The following is a 25,456-nucleotide window of genomic DNA, read 5'->3' as shown; positions in this document are numbered from 1 at the left end:
TTTCAGTCAAAGTTGCTCTTCTATCAGATTGAATCAGTCGGCCCATTCTCCTCTGACCTCTAGCGTCAAAAAGGCATTCTCGCCCACAGGACTGCTGCATACTGGATGTTTTTCCCTTTTCACACCATTCTTTGTAAACCCTAGAAATGGTTGTGAGTGAAAATCCCAGTAACTGAGCAGATTGTGAAATACTCAGACCGGCCCGTCTGGCACCAACAACCATGCCACGCTCAAAATTGCTTAAATCACCTTTCTTTCCCATTCTGACATTCAGTTTGGAGTTCAGGAGATTGTCTTGACCAGAACCACACCCCTAAATACATTGAAGCAACTGCCTTGTGATTGGTTGATTAGATAATTGCATTAATGAGAAATTGAACAGGTGTTCCTAATAATCCTTTAGGTGAGTGTATATAGGGCATTATTGAAATGAAAGGTTGTGAATTCTCTGGGTTTGGTTGTTGTTTCAGTGCGTTTTTGTTGGAATAGCGCATCTACGGCTTACACATTGTGATAAGCACATAACTTAGTTCAATATTCACTTTTGCAGATATAAGTCGTAATAATATGCAGTATAAATATCTGATTAATCTCATATAGATGCATTTCGTTGAGGTAAATAACCCACAGCGCTTCATTGTACCTGATCATCTTCAGCATCAGTGGAGTGAGCACGCTCAAACAGCAACGCAAAACATTAATAAATATGATTGGGGCTGTCATATTTATAACATTATAATTGTATACACTATTGTAATAAAACGTGAATTATTCAGGCTTAGTTGATGTGTTTTAGCGTGTTGTTACAGGAAGACATCCACAACAAGCTCTTGAGTTTACGAGTGTTAATTCTCTTCAGCTTCAGCGATTATGTTATTTCAAACAGTAATACTAAAGATGTTTACAATTACTGTTATTTTCATCAACAACATGGTTTGATTAAAATTATTTCCTTATTGTCCATGCAGAGGCTATTTCATTTTATTTATCCATGGCACATGCATTTTGTTTCTTTATATGTACCCTAAGTAATGTTGTCCAATAGTATTGTATTATTATTTTTATTTTATGTTTGGCAATATTTTTTTTGGTAACACTTTCTCTGGTGTATGCGATGGTTAACCAAATATATATATATAGAAAGAGAGAGAGAGAGAGAGATAGATCCACCTTATTCTCGGGGCGCTTTTGTAGAAATGCCCGGAAAAGTAAGTTGCTGTCGCAGATTTTAAGGGACAAAACACAGATAATAAATAAGGATCACAACAAATAACATTTTTTTTATTTATTAATCAAAATATCAACTTTAAAAAAAAATAATCTCATCTAGAATGTGGTGTGTTCGTTATCATGTTGGAAACAAAATGGTGGCGAGCATAGCGGAAGTGACATCTTCGTTACCCATGAATAGTCGACTAATCGTTAGTCGCAAGAAGCTTAGGCCCGGTTTCACAGACAGGGCTTAGACTAAGCCAGGATTAGGCCCTTAGTTCAATTAGGACATTTAAGTAACTTTTATAAACATGCCCAAGAAAAAAACATTACTGGTGTGCATCTTGAGACAAAACAATGCCACTGACATATTTTAAGATTTGTCAGTGCAAGATTCTTTCAGTTAAAATATCTCAAACATGCATTTTAGTCTAGGATTAGCTTAAGCATTGTCTGTGAAACCGGGGGTTAGTTGACTAAACATTTTATTAGTTGGTTATTCGAAGGAAAAAAAAACTTGTGGCGCAGTCCGTGAGGGATAGATTGTTAACTGCGGGTCCTTGTAGTAATTACAGTATATCCGGCAGGAAATCCAAAAGTTTGCCTATCTATCATCAACCTTACACATGACTTATCATTTGAAACACGTAAGTAGTAGCAAATTTACATGGCCGCACCCTCTCACATTAATCTAGGCACTAGCCTAATCTGTGCACTAGCCTATTACTATCCAAGTGTTTGTGTGGAGTGTGAAAGCTGAAGAATAGCGTGCTAACTGAATGACGTGGAGGCGCCGGTCTGATTGCTTGCAATTTTTACAGTTTCATTCGAAACCGTAAAGGGTCTACTTTTATTTGTGTAAACTCACAATAACAAGAAAACTTTGTGCCTTTGTAAAATAAAGATAATAAAACAGGACGTCAGCGGTCTTGGTTTTTGTGAACTTGAGAATCTTTAGTCAAGTGTAGCCCTAATAAATAGTGGGTAGTGAATTCTTTAATGGACAGTGACAGTACAGGGAAGTGATAGATGTGCTTTTTACTTTCAAAGCAGCAATAAATACAAAATAAATAGAAAAAAATCAGCAGCAATATAGCAGCACATCTATAATTAACAGGAAAGTTACATTGTAGTAAAATGATGGAGTGCTGGATAAAAGTATGCTATAAGACTGCTCTGTAGCCTCAACAATTTATTGAGGCTCAACAATCATTTATGATCTCAGTGCAGAGTCTAAATATGTTAAAAATATGAAATGTGCTGTCTGCGGTGCATAGATTTTGTTACATTGGCTACTGAAGAAAGAAAAGAAGATAATCCTCATTGCCAGCTCTGAATATCGATTGTTCATGCTGCTTCACAGCTGCAAATGTGCTTAATTTTAACCATTCACCCTATTTTTTTCCATTCTGTAAACAAGACATCGATCTAGGGGAAGAGGTTTGAAAGTAAATGATTTTGATATTGACTAAAATGCAGCCAGTAGACACACAGTCATTTAGATTTCTGTTCCTTGTCCTCATCTGAAACCCACCATTGAAAGGTCTTAATTAAATTATTTATCAAACATTTCACAATGTAGTATCAAACCTTCTGATTTTCCAAGGATATAGGAAACCTCTTACCTGACTGTGGTGTGTTTGGCTAGAGAAAAGGGATTGGGCCGGCACTATTCGGAAAGCCTTTGAGACATTCTTTTATCAGAAATCTTTAATGTGGTGTGGGAGAAAAGATATTCATATGCGGTAGTAAAATTGAATTGAATATGCCATGTCTGTCTGCCTCCACAGAATCAATGCCTCAGCCAGTCGCTCTCAAAAGCTTCATTACCCTATTAATGACTCGCCTCGTGCTGTTGATCAGGCCTGGAGAAGCGGCTTTGTATTTATAACACAGCTTGCTCTTGTAAAGCTCTTTGTCTAAGCCTGCCATGTAGTAACAAGGCTTAAGGGGGAGGAAAAAACTTTAATGGAAGAAAAAACGTCTCAAATTGGTCTCGGAAAATATAATTTGCAAGGAAAGGGTTGTGAAAGGATGCATATCCCTGTCTTTAATGCTAAAGTTATGCATGTGGTCTGTTGTTCATGCGTGCCTGACAGAAAAGGTAAAGACACGGCGGTTTGTCTCAAATGGCAAGGTTCCTGCACTCTGTCCTCTGCGGTTAAACCTTGCAGCATCAGACATGTTCAAGGATATGAGTTATGAGTTACCTAAGCACCACATCAGAAAAGAGGATCAGTTGTGCATGTCAGCTAATCCAGTGGATATGGCATCAGCCAATTCTCCTGTTTACTGGAGATCAGATATGTTTCCTATGAACCCATAAAGGGCTAATAGTATAAACTGGGACAGGGACTATATTTGCACTTACTTATATTATAGTGGTTTCTGATTAATCAGTTTACAATTTTAAAACAAAAGAAAAAGAAAGAAAGAAATTAATATTTTTATTCAGCAAGGGCACATTAAACTGATTGAACAAGACATTATAAAATAATAATGCTATGTTTTAAAAATAAATGCTGTTTTTTTTGCATTCTATTCGTAAAATAATTCTGCAAAAAATGTATCATGGTTTCCACAACATGGTTAACAAAATACACCCATTATTCAAAAGTCTTGTGAACACATATCTATTGTGTGTTTTGAGGCCTTAATTTACACTTTTTTTGTGTGTTTTTTCAAAAACTGTGCATAAACATTTTTCTGGACATACATGTTGCTCACATATTATGTTTGCCCAGTTTGTGCTAAATACAGTGTAATTACACTTTTGCCATTAATGTGTTTATAAGCAACTGAAAAAAAAACACAAATGTCACAGCATGTAAAAACTTCTAAAGGGCCCCAAAAGAGCTCAGACTCCTAGGGGTTAAGCAGCAAAAACAGTTTTTCAGCATTGATAATAAGAACCATTATAAATAATTGCATACAACGAATAATTATTATTAGAGCCATATTAGAAGGATTTCTGAAGGATCATGTGACACTGAAGTAATGGCTGCTGTTATCACAGGAATAAATTGCATTTTAAATGATTTTAAAACATTTTTTTTTAAAGTGACATGACCTGAAGGCCAAGTGTGATAACCCATACTCAGAATTTGTCCTTTGCATTTAACCCATCCAAGTTAGTACACACGCATTAGGAGTAGTGAGTAGTGAACACATACACTGCAAACCGTGGACACACACACACAGCCATTTTCCTGCTGCACCCGGGGAGCGATTGGGGTTGGGTATCTTGCACAAAGGCACCTCAGTCATTTCCTGCCAGTATTGAGAATCGAACTCGCAACTGCCCTGTATAAACATGTATTACTGTTTTTACTGTATCTTTGATCAAGGCTTCGGTGAGCATAGAAGACTAATTTCAAACTTTTGACCATTAGTTTACAGTATATTAGTCACGTGTATTTGCTGAGAAAAGCCCCCAATTTATACAAATTTAAGACATCATATTATGGCATATGAGTTAATAAGTGAACAGACTTTAGAAAAGCACAGGAATTCAATGTATTCATAATTTCCATGCATGTCATTGAACAAAAGGATGTCACTAGTTACAGCAATCCATTGTACAATTGATTTTTGCAATCAGTACAATTTTTTTTTAATTAGTTGGCATGTGGGTGAATGTCTTTAGCAAGGCATATTGCATCATAACTTTACGGCCTGCACCTAAACGCCTTACTCTGAGCTGGTCACGCATGCTGGCGCACTAACAAGGATGCTAAACACCACATTCTCTAGTCTAGCATCAGTAGCTGCACATGCAATGCATGTCTGTTTATCTAGCAGAAGCGAAGCAAAATAATGCTCCACGAAAAATAAAGCAAAGATGAACAAAAGGGAAGCACAAAAAATGAGCATACAGTACACAAGAGTAAATACGAGGAAGAGTTGGTTGTTAGTCGCCAGCAGCACAGAAGCTCCAGACAAACAATGACACTCAAAACTGTCCTGTAACTTTTGCCAGAGCTGGGTAGTTTACTTACGAATTATAATCGGTTGCTAATTACAAATTACATGACAAAAATTGTAGTTAGTAATGTAATCCATCACATTACATATTTAAGGTAATATAATCTGACTACTTTTGGATTACTTTTAGATTTACTTTTGACCTAACCTTTTTATCATTATAATTTGATCATTGATTTGAGTAGAATATTCTTGAACCATATTGATATAAAATATAAAGAGAAAGAAAATATATTTCATTCTTTGTTATCAACAGCATGAAGTGCATTAAATATTATTACGTTTCGGGTTTCCCAGACTGGGATTCATGATGGAACTGCCAGGGTTTTTAAAGTAATTAAATCATAATCAAAAGTTTTATTAAAATAAAAACAATAAAAATGAAACACTACTAAAAATATATATTTTTTAAATTGTATGTTGCCTGCAAGCCATGTGACTATTACCCGACATAAGATAATGTTATTATTTATTGCTATTATTGACTTAATTTTATTATTGACCTAACTTACAAATTAAAATATCAGGGTTACTTCAAGTAAATATATTAGGTCAAAGAAATTTCAGTTGACAAAAAAGTTGGGTAATCTCTGCATTGCATGTAAATATGAAATTACGTAAATTTGTTGTTTGAAAGACAAAAGCCTTCCAAAGACATTAATACATGGTTAAAGAACTCACTGAAACGAAGTGATAATTCAAATAATAATTAATGTGTGAATCTGGAGTTGATTAGATATGCAATGTTGCAATGTTGAGAAATCACTTTTGATGATTTCTGTAACTCCAGTGATCACGTAATAGTCACATGACCAGTGGCTTGTCTGTGTGGGCAATTCCACAAACCCGGAAGGAATTTCTGAACATATACGAGCAGTAGGCGTTTTTAGAAAGGACATTTTTCAATATATAAAAAAAAAAAGTAGGGAGAATCAATGAATTATGAATATTTAACTGTTATTGTGAGAATAACATGTAATCGTGTAATCAATTAAAAAAGTAACTGTAGTCTGATTACGAGTATTTGAAAACGTAATATAATCTAATTACAAGTACTTAATTTTTGGAATCTGATTACGTAATCCAGACTATCTCTGACTATGGCTAACATTCCAACAACATAATTTCTTGGTTCTGTGAAATCGCAAAACCAATGTTACTCACATGCCTTTATTAACCCCCCGGAGTTGTGTGGGTTACTTTTATAATGGATGGATACACTTTTCTGGGCTTCAAATTTTGGGCTGCCATTCACTGCCATTATAAAGCTTGGAAGAGCCAGGACATATTTTAATATAACTCCGACTGAATTCGTCTAAAAGAAGAATGTCATATACACCTAAGTAGGATTGAGGGTGAGTAAACCATGGGGTCATCTCTTGCCTGATCATAATCCGTCTTTTTCCAGTGATATTCCTCTGAGATATTCTCTTATCTCTCTTTAAACAGCCTTTCTTCAAATTTATCTTATCTCTTGCTCACTCTAATGCCCCCTAATGCTGATTGGCTACACGTTTGTTGTGATGCTCGGTTCGACCAACTTTTCAACAGCGTTTTTGAAAAATTGCTTACTACACCTTTAATGTGTCCTTGCTGGAAAAAAATATAAAGGTATTTAGAAAAAAAATCTTACTGTCCCCCAACTTTTGAATGGTAATGTCTATTTCATTAAATGTTGAGTTTTCATTAGAAAACATTTTCTTCTCACAAAAATACTTTGTAATGTATATTTAAAGATTGAAGAGAAGATTAGATGTTTCCGCTGATTCATGTATTCTTCCTGACTCATCTGTTCCGACATTTAGGAATGCTCATGCTGTCATAAGAGGATAAGCATGAGCCATTTTGGATATGCTCGTACATTGTCTGTGTTCCCACAGCTTACATGCCCCAGAGGGGGAAAAAAAATCATTCGCTGAGCTTCTTCACTATTCATCCTCACTTAGTGAAAGGCTCTGTTTTGACTACGGTGTCTCTGTTCCTCCAAACGAGCCTAATACCGCTGCTCCGCAAGTTGTGACCGTAAACATGCTGACTGTTGCTATCAAGCTGAACAAATTGACAAAGCTTTGTAAACAACACACTCTGCGCACATTCGTTTCAAAAGCATGCGGTTCCACGTTTTCACGTCTCAATAATACATTAGGCCACACGTAAACGCTATGCAGTTTTGCTTCATACCCAAAGCAATTTTACACTTCATGGTTCAATTTCGAAGCCACTCAAGTGCAGCAAAAGCATGGCCCTACATCAACAGGAAATTGGAGAACATATAAGCAGCTTGGTTACAGTTGACACATCTTCAGCAATATTCTTCTTTTTAAAGTAAAAAGATATAGTCCAGTGTCGATATGTTAATGCATTATGAACAAACATTAATTAACCATGAACAATTGTTCAATATTTAAAAATTGACATAAATCTACAGTAATAAATACTGTACAAATTTTGTTCATTTTATGATCTGTAATGCATTAACTGATATCATCAAATTAAACCTTATTTTAGTTGTATGGTTAGTAAAAACTGTACAAATAATGTAAAAGTAAAGGAATCACCCATATTTGAGACATAATGCCACAAAGGTTAATGAATCCTTTCTTCCTTTTCTTTAAAAGAAAACAAACAAAAAAACACAAAGATCTGGGTTTCAGTGCCTTGAAAATAATTGCTTTGTAAGTGCCCATACTGTTGCCTTTATTAGTTTATTTGTATTTTTTTTTTTTAAATGATGCACAAGTTGAAATAATTTTTGTGGTAATCAAAATGATGCTACAAATGCTGTAGATTGCTGTAGGTTAACTTGATCTGAACCCAGAATATCCCTTTAAAGGTCCCATGGCATGAAATTTTCATTTTATGAGGTATTTCAACATTAATATGAGTTCCCCTTGCCTGAATATTGTCCCCAAGTGGGTAGAAATGTTGATCGGTGTAAAACCGAGTTCTGGCTGTCTTTCTCTGCCTTTGAGAAAATGACAGGCCAGACTAGCCAATCCTGAAGTCTCCTGGTTTGACTTCCAAGCAGGAACGGTTACCTCCCTTTCCTCCACCCAGAGAATCTGGCACGCCCATGCAAACGCTCGAGAGATCAGTGAACGCTGGCAGTTTCTCAGTGTTTGGATGTACAAATGAAAACAGAAGTCTTTTTTCAGTTCCTTCTGATCTATGATCAGTGATTTCTTATGTGAAGCTAATTATTTATTATTCGTGCCCACACTGCGGCTTCTCTCTCTCCCGACAGAACGGTGTTTACGTGTTTTCTATCTTGTGAGTCAGTGTTTTTGTACGTCCTCGTCGCGTCTATCTGTTCTTAAATGTGCATACAGTCGGGAGTTTCTGCTCAACATACACTCTAAAAAAAAAAAGGTTCTATATGGCACCAAAAATAGTTCTTGGCTCGTAATCATAGGGGAACCTTTTTTAGTGCTATATAGCACCATTTTTGGTGCTTCAGTGGTTCTTCAGCGGTTCTTCAGAGGTTCTTCACCGGTTCTTCAGAGGTTCTTCACCGGTTCTTTGACTAAGGTGCTATATAGCACCTCTGAAGAACCACTGAAGCACCAAAATTGGTGCTATATAGCACTAAAAAAGGTTCCCCTATGATTACGAGCCTTTTTTTTTAGAGTGTAGGCAGAGCCACATCTCTTTAGAGATAGACTTCACGCACGCCGAAGCTCGGCCTTCAACATCCCCGACCCCCAGTACTGCACCTGGCCCACAGCGGAGGCACCAAACGCGGCGTGAGATTAAGCAGAAGGGGGGTAAGCGTGAGGGTATCCGGCTAGGCTAGCCAGCTTTCCCCACAATAAACTGGATTACATTAGATTACTGCTGTTGTGTCTTTGTTTGCGCTGTGTAAGTTACTCAATGCGCGTCACTGACGCTTTTCATATGATTGGAACACATCTAGAAATAATGCTTTAATCAAACTTACTAACTCGTTCATCTTGCTGTAATGGTTCATTGCATGTGTTACAAAGTTGGTAGAATAATGATGAAGATGGACTCGGCGTGACTGGGACTCGTGTTTATTCAGAACTCTCAGATACAAACACAATAAACTCGCGCTGACAGACAGCGCTCTCACAACTCAGTAGTTACTATAAATAACTTTGTTAGCAATCGCTCCGTCTCCGTGATGTCCGGTTCGCGACCGAATCATTCTTTTGAATCGGTTCTTTTTAGTGAACCGAACCAGTTCACCAAATCGGACTGAATCGTTCTAAACTGTTCGCGTCTCGAGTCAGCGCTGATCCATAATTTACTAAAGTTACTAACTTTCTGACATGAGTGACAGCCCCTCCGACTAGAAATAAACTAATAACCTGAAGTATATTCTAGTAACTACAACAGTTCACCCTGAACTGAGACATGCTGAGAGAACTGATGAGAAGTGAACTCAGGTCCATCCGTCTCTCTGCCAGCAGCTCCTGCGTCGTAGACCTCGTTAAACCACGCCCCCCCTCTGCTCATTTCAAATGCAAAGATGTCAGCCAATCACAACAGTGGGCGTTTTTACTGAAGTCTCACAGCAGACACGCCTCTTGAAACAGGGCAGTCAGCCACAGGGCAAACAGCAGTATAGAAAAAATGCCTTTTATTTCTAAATTATGACATTTTATGATGTAAAAATCATACTAACAATATAAGTACACCTCAGGAAACACTCTAAAATAATAGAAAAATGCCATGCCATGGGACCTTTAATGTAAATAGCCCTAGCTTGACTTTTTATCTGTATTTTGTCAAGTGAATATTTTTTTTTATTCCACAGTACAAAAAAGTATTTTGCCATTTGAGGTGATAGCTGAAGGCATCACACAGGAAGGGCCCGGAAAATGACCTGCGTAGTCTATGACAACACACCATTTAGGCAGGGATCAAGAGATGGGATTTGTAAGAATGCTGCACTGAAGGGCTGCCGGCATTAGAGCGAGCGGCAGAGATTTCAAATGACTTTCTCCAACTCATTTGAAATGCTGAAAACCACACATGCCATTGAGCAGACACTGCAGCCAGGATCCATTTTTCTTCCTTTCAAAATATGTCGGCATCGTATTAAATAGGATAGAAATAAATATGGACATTTAGAAGGTACCAAGGGAAACAGGCTTCCTTCAGCCATCCATCCACTCTGTCAAGTTCAAACTGTGTGTATATCGCTGCAAAGCTTATGCGGTCGCTTTTGGAGCTGGAAGTGGTGACAGCAATCCATAATTGGACTGAGTAGCTATATGCCACTCTACACCCCACACGCTGCTGAATCCGCAGCTCGCAAAGTGGTTTTGTGACATGACCAATTTGCGAAGTTAGTCAACCGGAATTATTTTAGTCATAATCTTTTATAAGGTCATATTAGCCTTCACTAGGGAACAAACTAGGGTCTAAAATAAGAGTAAAAAAAACATCAACAATATAGCCTTATGTATATATATATATATATATATATATATATATATATATATATATATATATATATATATATATATATATATATATATATATATATATATATATATATTATGTAATTACGTCTTATAAATCTTATTAAAATTGTCTTGTTAGCAATGAAGGTAAAACCCTGTGAAGCAGTTCTGCTGTGGTCTGTAGTTGTTTCTCATCCAGGATCACTTTAATGTTGATGTGAAATCTTGGGAAATATATATATTTTTTAAAGTCATTATAAAAATATACATACATGTACATGTAGTTCATACATATATATGGTTCATATATGTACATATTTTATATATTTATTTGCAGTATGAATGGATTTCTCGGTAACACTTTACAATACTGTTCCGTCATTAATGAATAACTACACAGGAACAATTCAAATGAGTAACGCAACATTAACATTCTAGTAAGAATCTACTATTAACTAACAAAAATCTCTGATTTAATGAATTTGTAAGTATAGCGATCAATTGAATGAGGTCCAAAACCTTACAAAAGCTACTTCAGTCATTATTCAGTTATTACCTCTGCTTTGCGTCGCTTCAGTTCTTTGCGTCCGCATCGTGCAAAACTAAAATTGTTTAATGCACAGCTAGCCATGGATTACCCCGCTTATAACCATGGTCATTTGCCAGCATTGACAACCTAAAGCTTTTATTGGTGTTTGCAGTGCAATATTTGACCGGAAGTTATGGCTCATTAGATCTAGCATTCTGCCCACTTTGAATCAGACACACAGATCAAGTAGTGAGTAACATTACATTTATTTGAATGAATAAGTTATAGCATTAATTTAATTAATGAATTATCGAGAGACAGAGAGAGAGAGAGAGAGAGAGAGAGAGAGAGAGAGAGAGAGATTCGTACCTGCATCTGTTCACCGTCTCTCTATTTGCAATGAAGCTGCACAAGTGTAATTACTTCAGAAAAGAGTTGTAACCACTTACATTGTACATTGTTAATTACATTTTTAAAAATACAAAATAAAATGTACCTTTTATGGAAGGTAATATAATATTGGAATGGAAAATGTGACAACATTAAGTTTAACTGGGATATTTACATTTTATATATGTATATAGGGACTTTGGAGGACTTTGCCTCCTCATTTCAGAACACCACACTACTGATTATGATTTCACCACATGATACTGATTACTAATTCGTTAATCAAAGATTCTTGTCAGTTAACACAGTAGTTACTAGAATGTTAATATTGTATACTATTAAATTGTTTCCAATTTCTGAAATAATATCCAATTAAACCCTAGATCAGTTTGAGACCTACCTTTAAATGTATAGTTCACCCACAGTCTTTAGTCATGTTGTTCCAAATCTGTATGAATTTCTTCTGAAGGTGTGGAAAGGAGTTTATTTATAGCATAAAGCAAGTATTTTTAGTGAATAATGACTTAGATTTCTGTACCTTGCAAAATATGGAAGGTAGTTTTTTGGAGTTTTACAACACCTTGTCCCCAACCACTTCCATTATATGGAAGAGAGTGTTACAAGTAGACAGGAGGCAGACACAGATGTAAACAGGTATGGTTAGTTTATTTGACCACAGTAGAGCATGAGATGTGGAGCAGGTGAGTAAACCGGTTGTTGGTAGGTAAGATGGTGACACGGGAGAGAGAGTTACTGTCTTTTGTATTGAAGGTGGAATGACGCTGGAGCCTGGAGGTAAATGGAGACTGGAGATTGCTGGAGACTGGAGATCGCTGGAGTACAGAGGGACGGACAGGAACACACCCACACAGCAGACAAGGAACACGGAAGGAAGGAGACACTCTGGAGACAGGTAGTATCGATAGTAGAGTCCTTGAGGTAAGCATAGGTAGAAGTATATGCGAACGAGACCGGACGTGGAGTGCTGTGTGCGTGTGCTTCTTATAGTGCTGGTGATGAGTGCCATGATGAGGTGCAGGTGATAGTGATCAGTACTCTGGGGATGGAGTGCGCTGTGATTGGTGGAGGGTGGAACCTGACGTGTCTGTGACAGAGAGCAGCTCAGACGTCCTGCTAAACTTCTCCTTTTCTGTTTCATAGTAGACACATGTGACATTTGGAATGGGAGTTTGAAACAACATAAAGAATAAACAGTGACAGAATTTTAATATTTAAGTAAACTATCACTTTAATTTGACAAACTTCTGTTATTTACTGTATTGCATTTATAAACAATCAAGCTTTTGTCAGTGAAACAAAAGACAAAACAAATATGTAAGATTGAAATTTACTGATGCTTTGCTTGCATGACAAACAGTCTTGTCAAGTGGTTAAATAATGACATGGTGTGTTCACCCAAGGCACACATCTCATTCATCAATGCCAACTAGTTTTATCATACTCATGCGATAGTCTCAGGCATAGAATTATACCCTGTGCCAAGTAGCTTGTTTACATTGTGTTCTTTATGGTCAGATGTAGTTTGAGCTCCAGAGCATGACATATGTTATGGTGTTACTTCCTCTGTGAAAAAAAAGTCAAGGAAGAAGAAAAAGATTTTCAGAAAGATGTGAAGTGTGAAATTTCAAACCCACAGATACCATGAATAAAAAAACAAAACAAAAACAGGGATGACTTCTTTTCACAGTCCTCGACCAATGAAATACATACATGCATGCATATATCCGTCCATACCTCACCCAGTGGTGTTATACTCAGTCAGCACTATAGCTTCGGAAATATTTTCTACCTATTTTATATTTTGTATTGGGGTTGGTTGGCACAATTGTCATTCTTTGTTGCATATCTCCAGTGAAACAAACAGGAGGATAACCTAATTAGGTCCAAATCAAAGATTAAGTTTTGAAACAGACACATTGAATGTCACAAATTTCCAAAATTTTGTAAATGTATGTTGTGCAGTTCCAAGATGGTTGGCGCATGTTGTGGGGTTGTTGTTCTTTAAAAGACTTTAGCTGGCAAAATGTTTATTTTAAGCAAATTTACAACTACTCGACACTTTGAGTGTTAATAACTGACAGAACTGAACATGCTTAGAAGAAGTGCATTTCTGTTTTTTCCCCCCAGTAATGAATAAAATAAAGGCTGAGTGCCTGCTGAATACCTGCTGTTTTTACTGATATACTAACATCTCATGGAATGTAGCTCATATATTGCCTTCCCCAGGTCAATAAATTGAGTTTTTACTTTGCTTTTCTCATTTCTTTGAGCACTAAAGTATATAGACTGTTGCACTCAGATCGTCTACGTCCTACATGTCTTAAAATTCTGTGGGTTACAGTGGATCTACCAATATACTCGGTAAGCAACCTGGAGAATATTTTCCTTAGATGGTCACCCCGATATTTGGCTGATTTCAAAATAAGCCTCATGTAAAAAAAAAAAATCAAGACATCAGCACATTTCACATTTCAGTATTCATGCTGTATCCTTCAGCACTGTGTTCTGTGTATCACCGAACCACTGGCATCCTGCCTTTGGTTATTGCTTTATATATTCTCTTTGAGATGAAAGCACAACCAAGTTACAGAAGTTTGTACTGCTAGAAATGTAGTAACTTTGTTGTTTTTTTATGAACTTCCTTGTCAACCGACTCTCATAAAGAAACGTCATCCTGCTACCAAGGTTTATCCTGTGCTACCAAAACGTCACTCTGATGAAAGCTGCAAACAAATGATAAAAACCAACATGAATGTATTCCACATCACTTGAATGCTTTATTCGAAGTGTTCTCACAGTAGCTTCCAACCAACTGCCCCTCAAATTCACATGTTTAGGTTTGATGCCAGTAATGTCTCATACCATTGGCTCTTGTGACTTGTGAAATGAAAATGTATATTTTTCACCCAAAAATGAAATCGTACTTGCTTGATATGCTCAAACCTCATTGCACAACATGCAAGAACAAATTTATAAGAAGAATGCATTTGCAAGAATTCAATTAATATAAATTACTTTTACAATGTCTTTATATGTTGGAGCGTTGTCAACGTTTTGGTTGCTTGTACTTCTCTCAGGTTTCATTAAAATATCTTCATTTGTGCATGGATTTTTGAGGTGGCATAAGGAAGATGTTATATGTTCCCCATGTCTTCTTGTCAGGACTTTGTCTGTTTTTAGTGCCATGTTTGTAGTTTGTTGTAGTTATCTCTGTTGATTAGTCTTGATTGTTCCCAGGTGTGTCTTGTTAGCTTGTTACTCTATGTATTTATACCCCAGTGTTTCCTGTGTTCATTGTCGGTTGTTGTCCATTAATGTTGTGTGTAGTTGCTGTCTGTTTCATCTCCATGTTTCCTTGTGTTCCTTGGCTGTTACCTTCATTTATATCATTGCGTTAAGCTCCGTATCTCTTGGATTTCGTGGGTTATGTTTACATGACAACGATGTACTAAAAACGGAAACATTTTTTCTTTGTACAGATGACAACGTTATCAAAATGATCCCGATTCACACCAATCCACGAAATGACGCAGGCCAGGCCAGGCCAGACCAGCAGTTAGGCTACACCGTTAATTCTGAAGAATGAGTTGCGATTTTCTATTTGTCAGTTCAAAGAGACCATGTCTGTCACGATGCCAGATCGATTTTTTAAATAAACCTTGTTGCTGATTTAAAGATGTTTCAAATGGGTGATGGGTCCACTCTGTACTATCATGTCTCTGGACCGGAGCAGACTGTATGTGCACCTGCTTTCTTTTACAGAACAGACTCGCCCCTTTACACTTTAAAATCCATCATTGATTCTAACTAACACTTTTTTGTTAACTGTTCTTAGTGTCTTATATTAATTGTAAAAATCAAGTAATCTGTACTATTCATATAATATACCTTGTTTACTCAGAAAAACCAAGTTAAGATTCATTGATTGGTTTGAGTGCCATTTTGTCAAGCAAAAAATGGTGATAGTTATGGTGATCAGCGCTCCCTTTGGTTGGGCACTTGGAACATTCATATTATTGTAGTTCACTTCCTATTGATGCAGCGATGCAACAAGAAATCACAGCTATTTGGTTTAAGTAATAAAAACAGGTTGCTTCTAAAAGTTGACCTTTAGATTCCTACTGAATATTTAACTATATATAATGAGTTAGTTGGAAATTAGGTCACCTAATTGCAAAGCATGCAAAACACAACATTGGTAACAACAATTATAATATGCATGCTCATGACGTCACGGTTTTTACAGATTTGCGTTGTTGTTTACACAGAGACTATAATCGTTTTCAAAAATGTGCACTTTGAAACCAGTTTTCAGACCGGTGTGTAAATTAGGGATGCACCGAATCCAGATTTTTGTAAATACAGAATCCTACTCCCATCCTCAGTCCATTATCACAGAAAACACATTAATGAAGTAAACAACTTCCACAGCAGTGTATACAATTGACCGTTTAATCGTTAACCGAAAGTAAGAACTTTGACCGATTAATATTATCAGTTAAACAGTTAAATGTTTTTAACGCTGTGGCAAGGTGGACGAGCGAGAGACATGGAGGAGCGAGAGAGATCGGTGTGCGTGATTGAGAATGAGCGTCACCTGCGAGGCACACCGGTCTCGAGTCCTCTCATGAGGGAGCACGGAGGCATATAAGGAGGAGCGACACGAGTGAAGGACGAGAGAGGACCAGGCCGGGATTTTAAGTTGTGTTTTATTTACGTTTTGTTATGTGTGAGCTTTTACTTTCACTTTGTTTATTTATTTGATTAAAGTTGTTAAACGTTCGCCGGTTCCCGCCTCCTTCTTCCCACAGGAACAAACAACGTTACAAACACTTGTTTGTTTTGTTTTTTTGCTGCATGGTTAGAAAAATAAGCTTTATAGCGTTATTTTTTCACTCACGGAGCGCTTCGACATGTGCAACCACAAACCAGACATATTTCGCAAAATGAAGCAATGGAAAAGCTTACTGTGGGACCATTTCGACAGAAAAATACAGCAGTAGTACAAGCTTCTGACTGGTGGAAAGCAAATGAACGGCGCTTCCCGAGGCTGGCCACTCTAGCGAGGCGTTCTCTCTGTATTCCCGGGACATCAGTGCCATCTGAAGCCTTGTTTAAGGCTTTTCCTAGTGTGGTTTTGGTCAAGTTTACTAAAGTAAACATTGTCACGTATGTTCTACTCGCCGCTATTTCCTGATGGTTTATAGAACAATTACTCCGAGTCGCCCTCTGTCGTTTCAAAGAACAATCAGAGGCTCGTGCAGCCGAGACAGAAGGATTGAGAGGTTGTTTTCTGCCGCAGTTTAACTGTCAACAGACTGCTCTCCAGACTAACCCACATCACTTAGAAATGTTACTTAAAAAACAAGGAAACATACAAGTTGTGGATTGAGGTAGGCCTGCTACCTGAAGTTGCTGCATTTTGGCTGCTGTCTGTATTCCTTCATGCACAACTCGTATTCTTTCGGATGTTTCATATAAAAATGTTTTAACAGCGGCTATTGTTTAGGGTCCTTGCCACCACGAGACAAATGGGCATTACAAATTGAACATGTAGCTTGACTTGAATCGCCTTTCTTTTGACTTAAAGTACTGTCACGTTTTCTGTTCATGAGTTCCATTTTCACTTTCTCACAGCCGACTGGATTCGAACGGTCCACCTAGTAAACACCTTCCCGTAGCCTAATCAACGGCGGCGTCATTACGTTTGACCAGCGGAGCGCGCATAGTGCAAACCTAGGGTTCGGTGGAAATTTTTTTGAAGCTAATCGCAGAAGCCGAACCCCGTCAAAAAGCCCAATATTCGGCCGAATCCGAATCCGAATCCTGGATTTGATGCATCCCTAGTGTAAATGAATGGCAAAAAAACGCATAGTTTTACGTTTTTAGTAAACAGCCCCTTCGTTTTTTCCTAATAAAAAAAAAAAAAAAATTAAGGCCATCCTGCCTTACTGATAATATCACTACTTAAGAAATGTAAATAATTTGTCAAAAGAACTCAGCATAAATTAGCTTAGATGGTTAAGCAGTGTCACGCAAGCAAGATATTTAATGTCGCTGTGGTAGCAGGTAATGAACTGAAGTAATTATTGCTTAACACTGAATATCTCATTCGAATAGAGTCCTCATATTTTAAGTTCATATTGCATTCGCACATTCATAACAGTGTCACGATCTATAGCCAGAGGTCAATGCAACTCTCTCTCATTTACCAGAGGATGATGGCTCCTTGACACCCCGTTTCTACTCTGTTTCAGAACTTTTCTGGGCATCTAAATGAGTATGTAGAACAAAGATTCTCTGCTTGTGCCAGAGAGAAATGTCAAGGTTAAATAATCCCTTATGAAATAAGCATTTATTATAGGGGGCCACGGCATGGCAGCGTAGTTTGGGGTTGGCTCCTCTATATGTAAGCATATGAACAGTTTCACCGCTCCCTTCACGGCTCACAGCCCATGAAAAATGTCAGCGACTCCCCTCAGACTAGAGTCATTGCCATTATTGACTCTTTCAAAGCTTTTTAAATCCTACTGTGCCACAAAAACGTCAGGAAAGAATGGCACACATATTCTAATATACCTCATAAACAGCACCGTACTGCTTTTTATTTTTGCTCAGCCTCCAGACAATGACAGGTGCTTATGTTGGGGGGATTTTGTGAACCTGTGTTTTTAACATGACACTCAAGCGATCTTTGAGGACTTTATTCAAGGCAGAAAAAATAGTTTGATGCTGTCATACAAAGGGGCTAATTATGTGAATTTGTGTAAAAGCCTCTCCGTTTATTCCTCAAACACCTTCATTAAAATTCCACACCTGCTCTGTGATGCTTGCGGCAAAGACTGAGGGAGAGCAGCGGACCCCTAGAGGAGTCATTTTTATTCTGGAGCATGAGTGCCTCAGCCAAGGTGTCACCTAATCGGGAAAAAACAGAGAAAACAACTGGCGGAGAATCCACACAATTCTGTGGACCAAGCATTCCAATTAATCCCATAATGTTCAGTGCAACCCATCCCCTAACCGCCTGATGATTAATGCCAAACGTGTTTAGGACTCTATTCTATCAGGAAATGTCTGTATTAAAACTCCATCCTTCTGATATTAGAGTCTCCCAAGTCTTTAATCTTTCCTGATGTGATATCTCGATAAGGTACTTCAACAGCCCCCCCATTCGCAGTCACTCATTTTGATCCAGGTCATATTAGGCCAGTTTCTCTTTCGTCTCTCTTTAAAGCTGCTCTTTCTTCTTTTTCATTATTCTTCTTGATCTCCTTCTACTTTTGAAAGCGGGCCGGACTCTTGATGATATGCGCTCCGTCACTATTTCTGTAGACACAACTTCTGAGGATTCTTTCACTGGTAGTTATTTAACTTTAGGGATGTAGTCAGCCTTGTCTGTGCATTTTGCTCATTGCCTCAAGCACATGATGTTATGCGACAGCTGGAATCTACACAAACGTAACCTCATACGTTGCTTCAGCCTTTGATGGGTATTGGCATTAGAAGATATTTTGTGTTTAAATGTCCCACTTTAATATCAAACTGGCTTCTCTTTGTTTCAGGTTCTGAAAGTATCTTTGCCTGGCAATATTTGATTATTTATATCAATAGCAGAATGCAGTTTAATTTGCCTGCTGATTTCATTGAAACCTGACCTGAATGAATGTCTGTATTTTCCACAATAGAGAGACAGGCATTGTCCTACTAGTACACAGCCCCTGGCAATGCCCCTGGTACTGCCACTGCAAGTGTTTAAACACTTCAAGCACTGACAAATATTGGTGATGAAGTGTTTATGCAGTGTGTTTGTGGTTCAATCAATTTCCATCACAAATTTTCCATTGATGTTCTAAAAGGTTCATCCTAAAAGCCTAACCCTCACAGATTTTTAAGGGGTTATTTAGTTGGCTGCTCTCCACATTCAGAATCGAACTGAGAATGCCTGAATCAGAAATGACATAGCAAATAGAAACCAGAATTTGTTCACACTTTAGTTTATGGTCCAATTTTCATTAAAGGTCCCATGCCATGGCATTTTTCTAGGTAACACTTTATTTTAGTCCACTTTAGACATTCTACTAACTATAAGTAACTTTGCAACTACATGTCAACTAGCTGTCATCAGAGTATTTGTAGACTGTCTGATTAATATTTACTAAAACTTTATTTTGTTGGTCCCCCAACAGACATTCTACTGACTATAAGTAACTTGGCAACTACAATTCAACTTATTCGACTAATCCGAACCCTAACACCTAACCATAACCTACTGGTCTACTGACAGTCAACTAATACTCTAATGACAGTTAGTTGACATGTAGTTGCAAAGTTACTTATAGTTAGTAGAATGTCTAAAGTGGACTATAAAAATAAAGTGTAACCTTTTTCTATTATTTTATCATGTTTCCTGAGGTGTACTTATATTGTTAGTATGATTTTAACATCATAAAATGTCATAATTTAGAAATAAAAGGCATTTTTTTCTATACTGATGTTTGCCCTGTGTCTGAATGCCCTGTTTCAAGGGGCGTGTCTGCTGCGAGACTTCAGTAAAAACGCCCACTGTTGTGATTGGCTGACATCTTCCCATTTGAAATGAGCGGAGGGGGCGTGGTTTAACGAGGTCTACAAGCAGGCGCGAGCAGGCACGAGCTGCTGCCAGAGAGAAGGATGGACCTGAGTTCACTTCTCATCAGTTCTCAGCACATCTCAGTTCAGTGAACTGTTGTAGTTACTAGCATATACTTCAGGATATTAGTTTATTTCTAGTCGGAGGGACTGTCACTCATGTCAGAAAGTTAATAACTTTAGTAAATTATGGATCAGCGCTGACTTGAGACGCGAACTGTTTAGAACGATTCAGTCCGATTTGGTGAACTGGTTAGACCGGTTCACTAAAAAGAACCGGTTCAAAAGAAACATTTGTTCGCGAACCGGACATCACGGACCAGAGACGGAGCGATTGCTAACAAAGTTATTTATAGTAACTACTGAGTTGTGAGCGCTGTCAGCGCAAGTTTATTTTGTTTGTATCTGAGAGTTCTGAATAAACACGAGTCCCAGTCACGCCGAGTCCGTCTTCATCATTATTCTACCAACTTTGTAACATGTAATGTACCATTACAGCTCTCAAGATGAACGAGTTACGAGTAAGTGTTGACTATAGCATCATTTTTAGATATTTTCCTATCATATGAAAAGCATCAGTGACGCGCATTGAGTACACAGCGCAAACAAAGACACAACAGCACAGTAATCGAATGTAATCCAGTTTATTGTGGGTCTAGGCTGGCTAGCCTGGATACCCTCACGCTTACTAGGGATGGCAGACGCGAAACAGACGTTTCGGGGCTTTGCCGAGATCCCGAAGCGCAGATGTTTCGAAACACTGCTCCGAACTGTGATTCGAAACACCCATGTCACGTGACTATGGCTAAATGAAGCTTCGAAGTGTTTCATCAGGTGGCGCCTTCCGAAACTGCGTTGATTAAAGGGGGCGGGAACAAGCCACACAGTCACACATATGTATAAACCTAACTCACCACAGTTTAAAAGTGAAGTAAATCCATCTTCACCTTGTGGGTTTTTGTGAGAAGAGAGTGATTTTGTGATAGCAGTGAGATTTATAGTGCGCTTTGGTTAGTTATATTTAGGCTAGATTTAAGTTAGATATAGGCTATTGTATTGACTTATAGGTATAGACAGTGACATATAGTTAGGATAGATATAGTGACACATTCATATAGGCTAAGTTAGATAGTGACAGATAGATAGCACAGCATAAGTTAGATATATAGAATTATATAGATATAGATTCATAGGTGATATATAGATAGATATATTAATAGAATATATAAAAATGGAGGCTGCACGCAAGAGATGCCGTACATCTGTGGTGTGGGAGCATTTCCATTTGGAAGCAGCAAATAAAGTGAGATGTGTGTATTGTGATAGGCAGCTAGCCTTCTGCAACAATATATCATCCATGTATTTACATCATCCAAAAATATTTGTGCATGCCAGCAACAAGTGTCCCTTGTGAGAGGATTTTTTCAAAGGCTGGAGAAATTATATGTAAAAAAAGAAGTCAGCTGAGTCCTTCAACAGCAGAGCAATTCATATTTTTGAATAAAAATGTTTTGCGACAAATGTGACACATTGTGGCTTTATTTATTTTATTAATGTTCATTTTGTATAACAAACAAAATATATATAGTTCTTTACAATGACGAGGCTACAGGTTACAAAACCAAGATCATGTAGTTGTCAGACAGATGTTAAAAACAATTTTTTTTACATGGATCATTGTCAAGGTATTTCAGATCAACACATGGAAATGACCACTAGATGGCGCCGTAGAGACGGGTGTCAGATTGATTCGAAGCTTCGAAACAATATGACACATTTGCTTGAACTGCTTCAGTGCTTCACGAAGCCTCGGTCTGCCCATCACTAACGCTTACCCCCCTTCTGCTTAATCTCACGCCGTGTTTGGTGCCTCCGCTGTGGGCGAGATGCAGTAGTGGGGGTCGGTGATGTTGAAGGCCGACCGATCAGTGCAGCCCGAGTTTCGGCGTGCGTGAGGTTTATCTCTAAAGATGTGCCGATGTTGAGCAGAAACTCTCAACTGTATGCTTATTTTAGAACAGATAGACGCGACGAGGACGTACAAAAACACTGACTCACAAGATAGTAAACACCGTTCTGTGTCGGGAGAGAGAGAAGCCGCAGCACGGATAATACAGTTCTGTGTGAACTTGAATAATTAGCTACACATAAGAAATCACTGATCACAGATCAGAAGGAACTGAAAAAAGACTTCTGTTTTCATTTGCACATCCAAACACTGAGAAACTGCCAGCATGCACTCGTTCACAAGCCATGATCTCTCGAGGACAAATATTAGGCTTGCATGGGTGTGCCAAATTCTCTGGGCAGAGGAAAGGGAGGTAACCGTTCCTGTTATGAGGTCATAACAGGAAAATTCTAGATCAGCACGTCTGGGCTGTCATTTTCTCAAAGGCAGAGAAAGACAGCCAGAACTCGGTTTACACCCATCAAAATTTCCAGCCACTTGGGGACAATATTCAGGCTAGGGGAACTCATATTAATGTTGAAAATAAAAATGTCATGCCATGGGACCTTTAATAACTAACTATTATCCATATGACTTTTGCCTCAGTAAACTGCATATTAATAGTTAGTAAGGTAGTTGTTAAGTTTAGGTATAGGATGTAGAATTTGGTCCTGCAGAATAAGGGATTAATATGTGTTTTATGAGTACTAATAAACAGTCAATATCCTAGTAATATGCATGCTAATAAGCAACTAGTTAATAGTGAGAGTTGGACCCTGAACTAAAGTGTTACCCAGAATTGCAATTTGAATGTAAGTATGAATCGAAATTCAACTGTAATATTTAACAAAAAAAATTATCTGTTTTGTTTTTTTAAAGAAAAAAATATTAAGTACAGCTGCAATACAGAAGATTGATACATTTGGATACAATAGTGATCTATCTAGATGGATGGATGGATGGATGGATGGACAGACGGTTGGACGGACAGAAGGAAAAAGATACACACACATACTCATTTTAATGAATGACTCCTTACTGGAGTTATATACAAAGCCTACTGGAAATACCAGAAGTAATGTATAGTATGATGCAAAAGAAAGAGCTTTTAAACTCTTCATGTTGACAGAACAAAGCTCATAGCTGAGATCAAATACCTTCTAATGAGGGCTCCCTCATCTCTATTGAGTCACACTGCAACAACACCTGCAAAGCAATTATGGCAAGTGTGCTTTGCTGTTATACATTATGCAACTAACCTGCAAAGTAGATCATTTAGCGGAGGTGCTATCAAAACCAATTTAAGTCTTTTTAACCTTTTAATACACATCTTAGATATCTAAATGTATGGTGGCCGAGAGAGCTGAAACTAAAGGAAACACATGCAAATAGAAAAAACACCAGCAAATTAAGAAAAGATCGTCATCAGTTTTATAACACATATGCTGCAAAAGTTCACAACACAACCAAATACAAAAACGCGCTGCAAATACTCACAACATAACCAAATACAGAAACGCGGTGCCAAAACCAGACCTGGCGATCTCAATGATCTGAACAATGATGATGATTATTATTAGGCTACTTTTATAATTAAATGAATACTATTACAATTAATTTGCCCCGCAATAATCTCATAACTCTTCTATTTTTTGTCTCTCACTAGGCTATAGTAGTTATAGGCTATGTATTGGCCACAAGAGAAATATTAAGAAAATAAATTAAAGCCTATACCGTTATCAGGACATTATCAGCTATCATCGCTCAGTTTTTAGTTTCACTTTCTGCCGTGAATAATTGACTGGGATTTCAGAATTCTTCCCCATAACTAGCACAAAGTTTGCACAATTGCTTGTGTGATATCCATTGACTTGCCTTTGTGGTTTAAAACGTAAACATTTCCAATTGTGACGTGACATTTGTCTTTATCAACAATTGCTTGCAAAACGATGAACAACAATTCACAGCGCACATCATATCCCATGACAATCAAAAGTAAATTATTTAATAAATTATTATTTATTAATTGTCAGGTTTGAAGTAGGGATGAGACGAGGACTCAATCGTAGGAGAAATGATGGGCTTTATTATTAAAACATGTGAACAAAACACAAACAAAAACTACCCCGAGGGGGAAAACATGACAAACAACTTGACTTCTTGACTTGATTTGAGCAAGGAAACACAAGGGTACATTCAATGACAATCCAGCACAGGACTGAAAACACAAGGAGAATAAATAGGGAAGCAAACAAGAGAGGGTAAAGAGGGAAGACAGGTGGAGCAAATTAACCAATAATCAGATAAAAAGATGGGCGGGGTTAGACAATGGACAGGAGAGCATATGGCAAAAGGAGGCATGTGACAAGCCATGTGCTCACACCAAACATAACAAACACAAGCACATGGCCAGCAAAGACAAATTACAAGCCATGTGCTCACACCAAGACAAGACAAATACAGGAATGTCAGGCCTCTGTCACAAAACCAAGGAAAAACTAAACCGAAGTGACAGAACCCTGACACTAGCCCCCCTCAAAAGCCAAGTCAAAGCAGCAGGACAGCCCAGAAAGTCTCTAAAAGGAACCAGGGAATGACGAGAGGGTTGAGCCAGGGAGGCTCAGGCGGATCTGGAGTCCCAGCAGAGGGCCAGGGCGAAGCCAGAGGGACGCACCAGGGTGGCTCCAGCCAATCTGGAGACCTGGCAGAGGGCCAGGGCGAGACCGGAGGGACAGACCAGGGTGGCTCCGGCAGATCTGGAGTCCTGGCAGAGGGCCAGGGCGGGACGGACCAGGTGGTCTCTGGCGGATCTGGAGTCCTGGCTGATGGCCAGGGTGGATCGGGTGGGTCTGGATGCTTGACTGGGGCTGGCTGGGTAGGAGGCTTGAGCATGACACCTAGAGCAGGATACTTGAGTGAGGTCGGCAGGACAGGCAGATCAGACTCTGACAGGACAGGAATCAGGGTGAAAAATAGGAACAAAATGGTGATAGTCCCAATGGGAGTTTGGCATGGTTCTGGCCAGCCTTCAGGTAGGGAACAAGGGTCAGGTTAGAACAGTTCCAGGGCTTAAGAGTGGGCTCAGGAATGGCCTCCGGGCAGGCAGCGGGCTCATCTGGGATGGCCTCTGGGCAGGTCTCCGGGCAGGCAGCGGGCTCTGGGACGGCCTCGGGAGTGCAGACAGGACAAGAGACAGCCGGCTGAGAGATGTGTGCTTCCCAGGCACGCAGTACAATCACGGCATAAAAGGCGAGGATTGCCCTCTGGGCCATGGCAGTACTGAAAAAAAGGAAATGGGTGGCTCAGGAATAGTGT

The sequence above is a fragment of the Gobio gobio genome (assembly GCF_949357685.1).
Source record: "Gobio gobio genome assembly, chromosome: 20".
NCBI lineage: Eukaryota > Metazoa > Chordata > Actinopteri > Cypriniformes > Gobionidae > Gobio > Gobio gobio.
The sequence above is the reverse complement of the archived record's forward strand: the minus strand, read 5'-3'. Positions refer to the sequence as shown.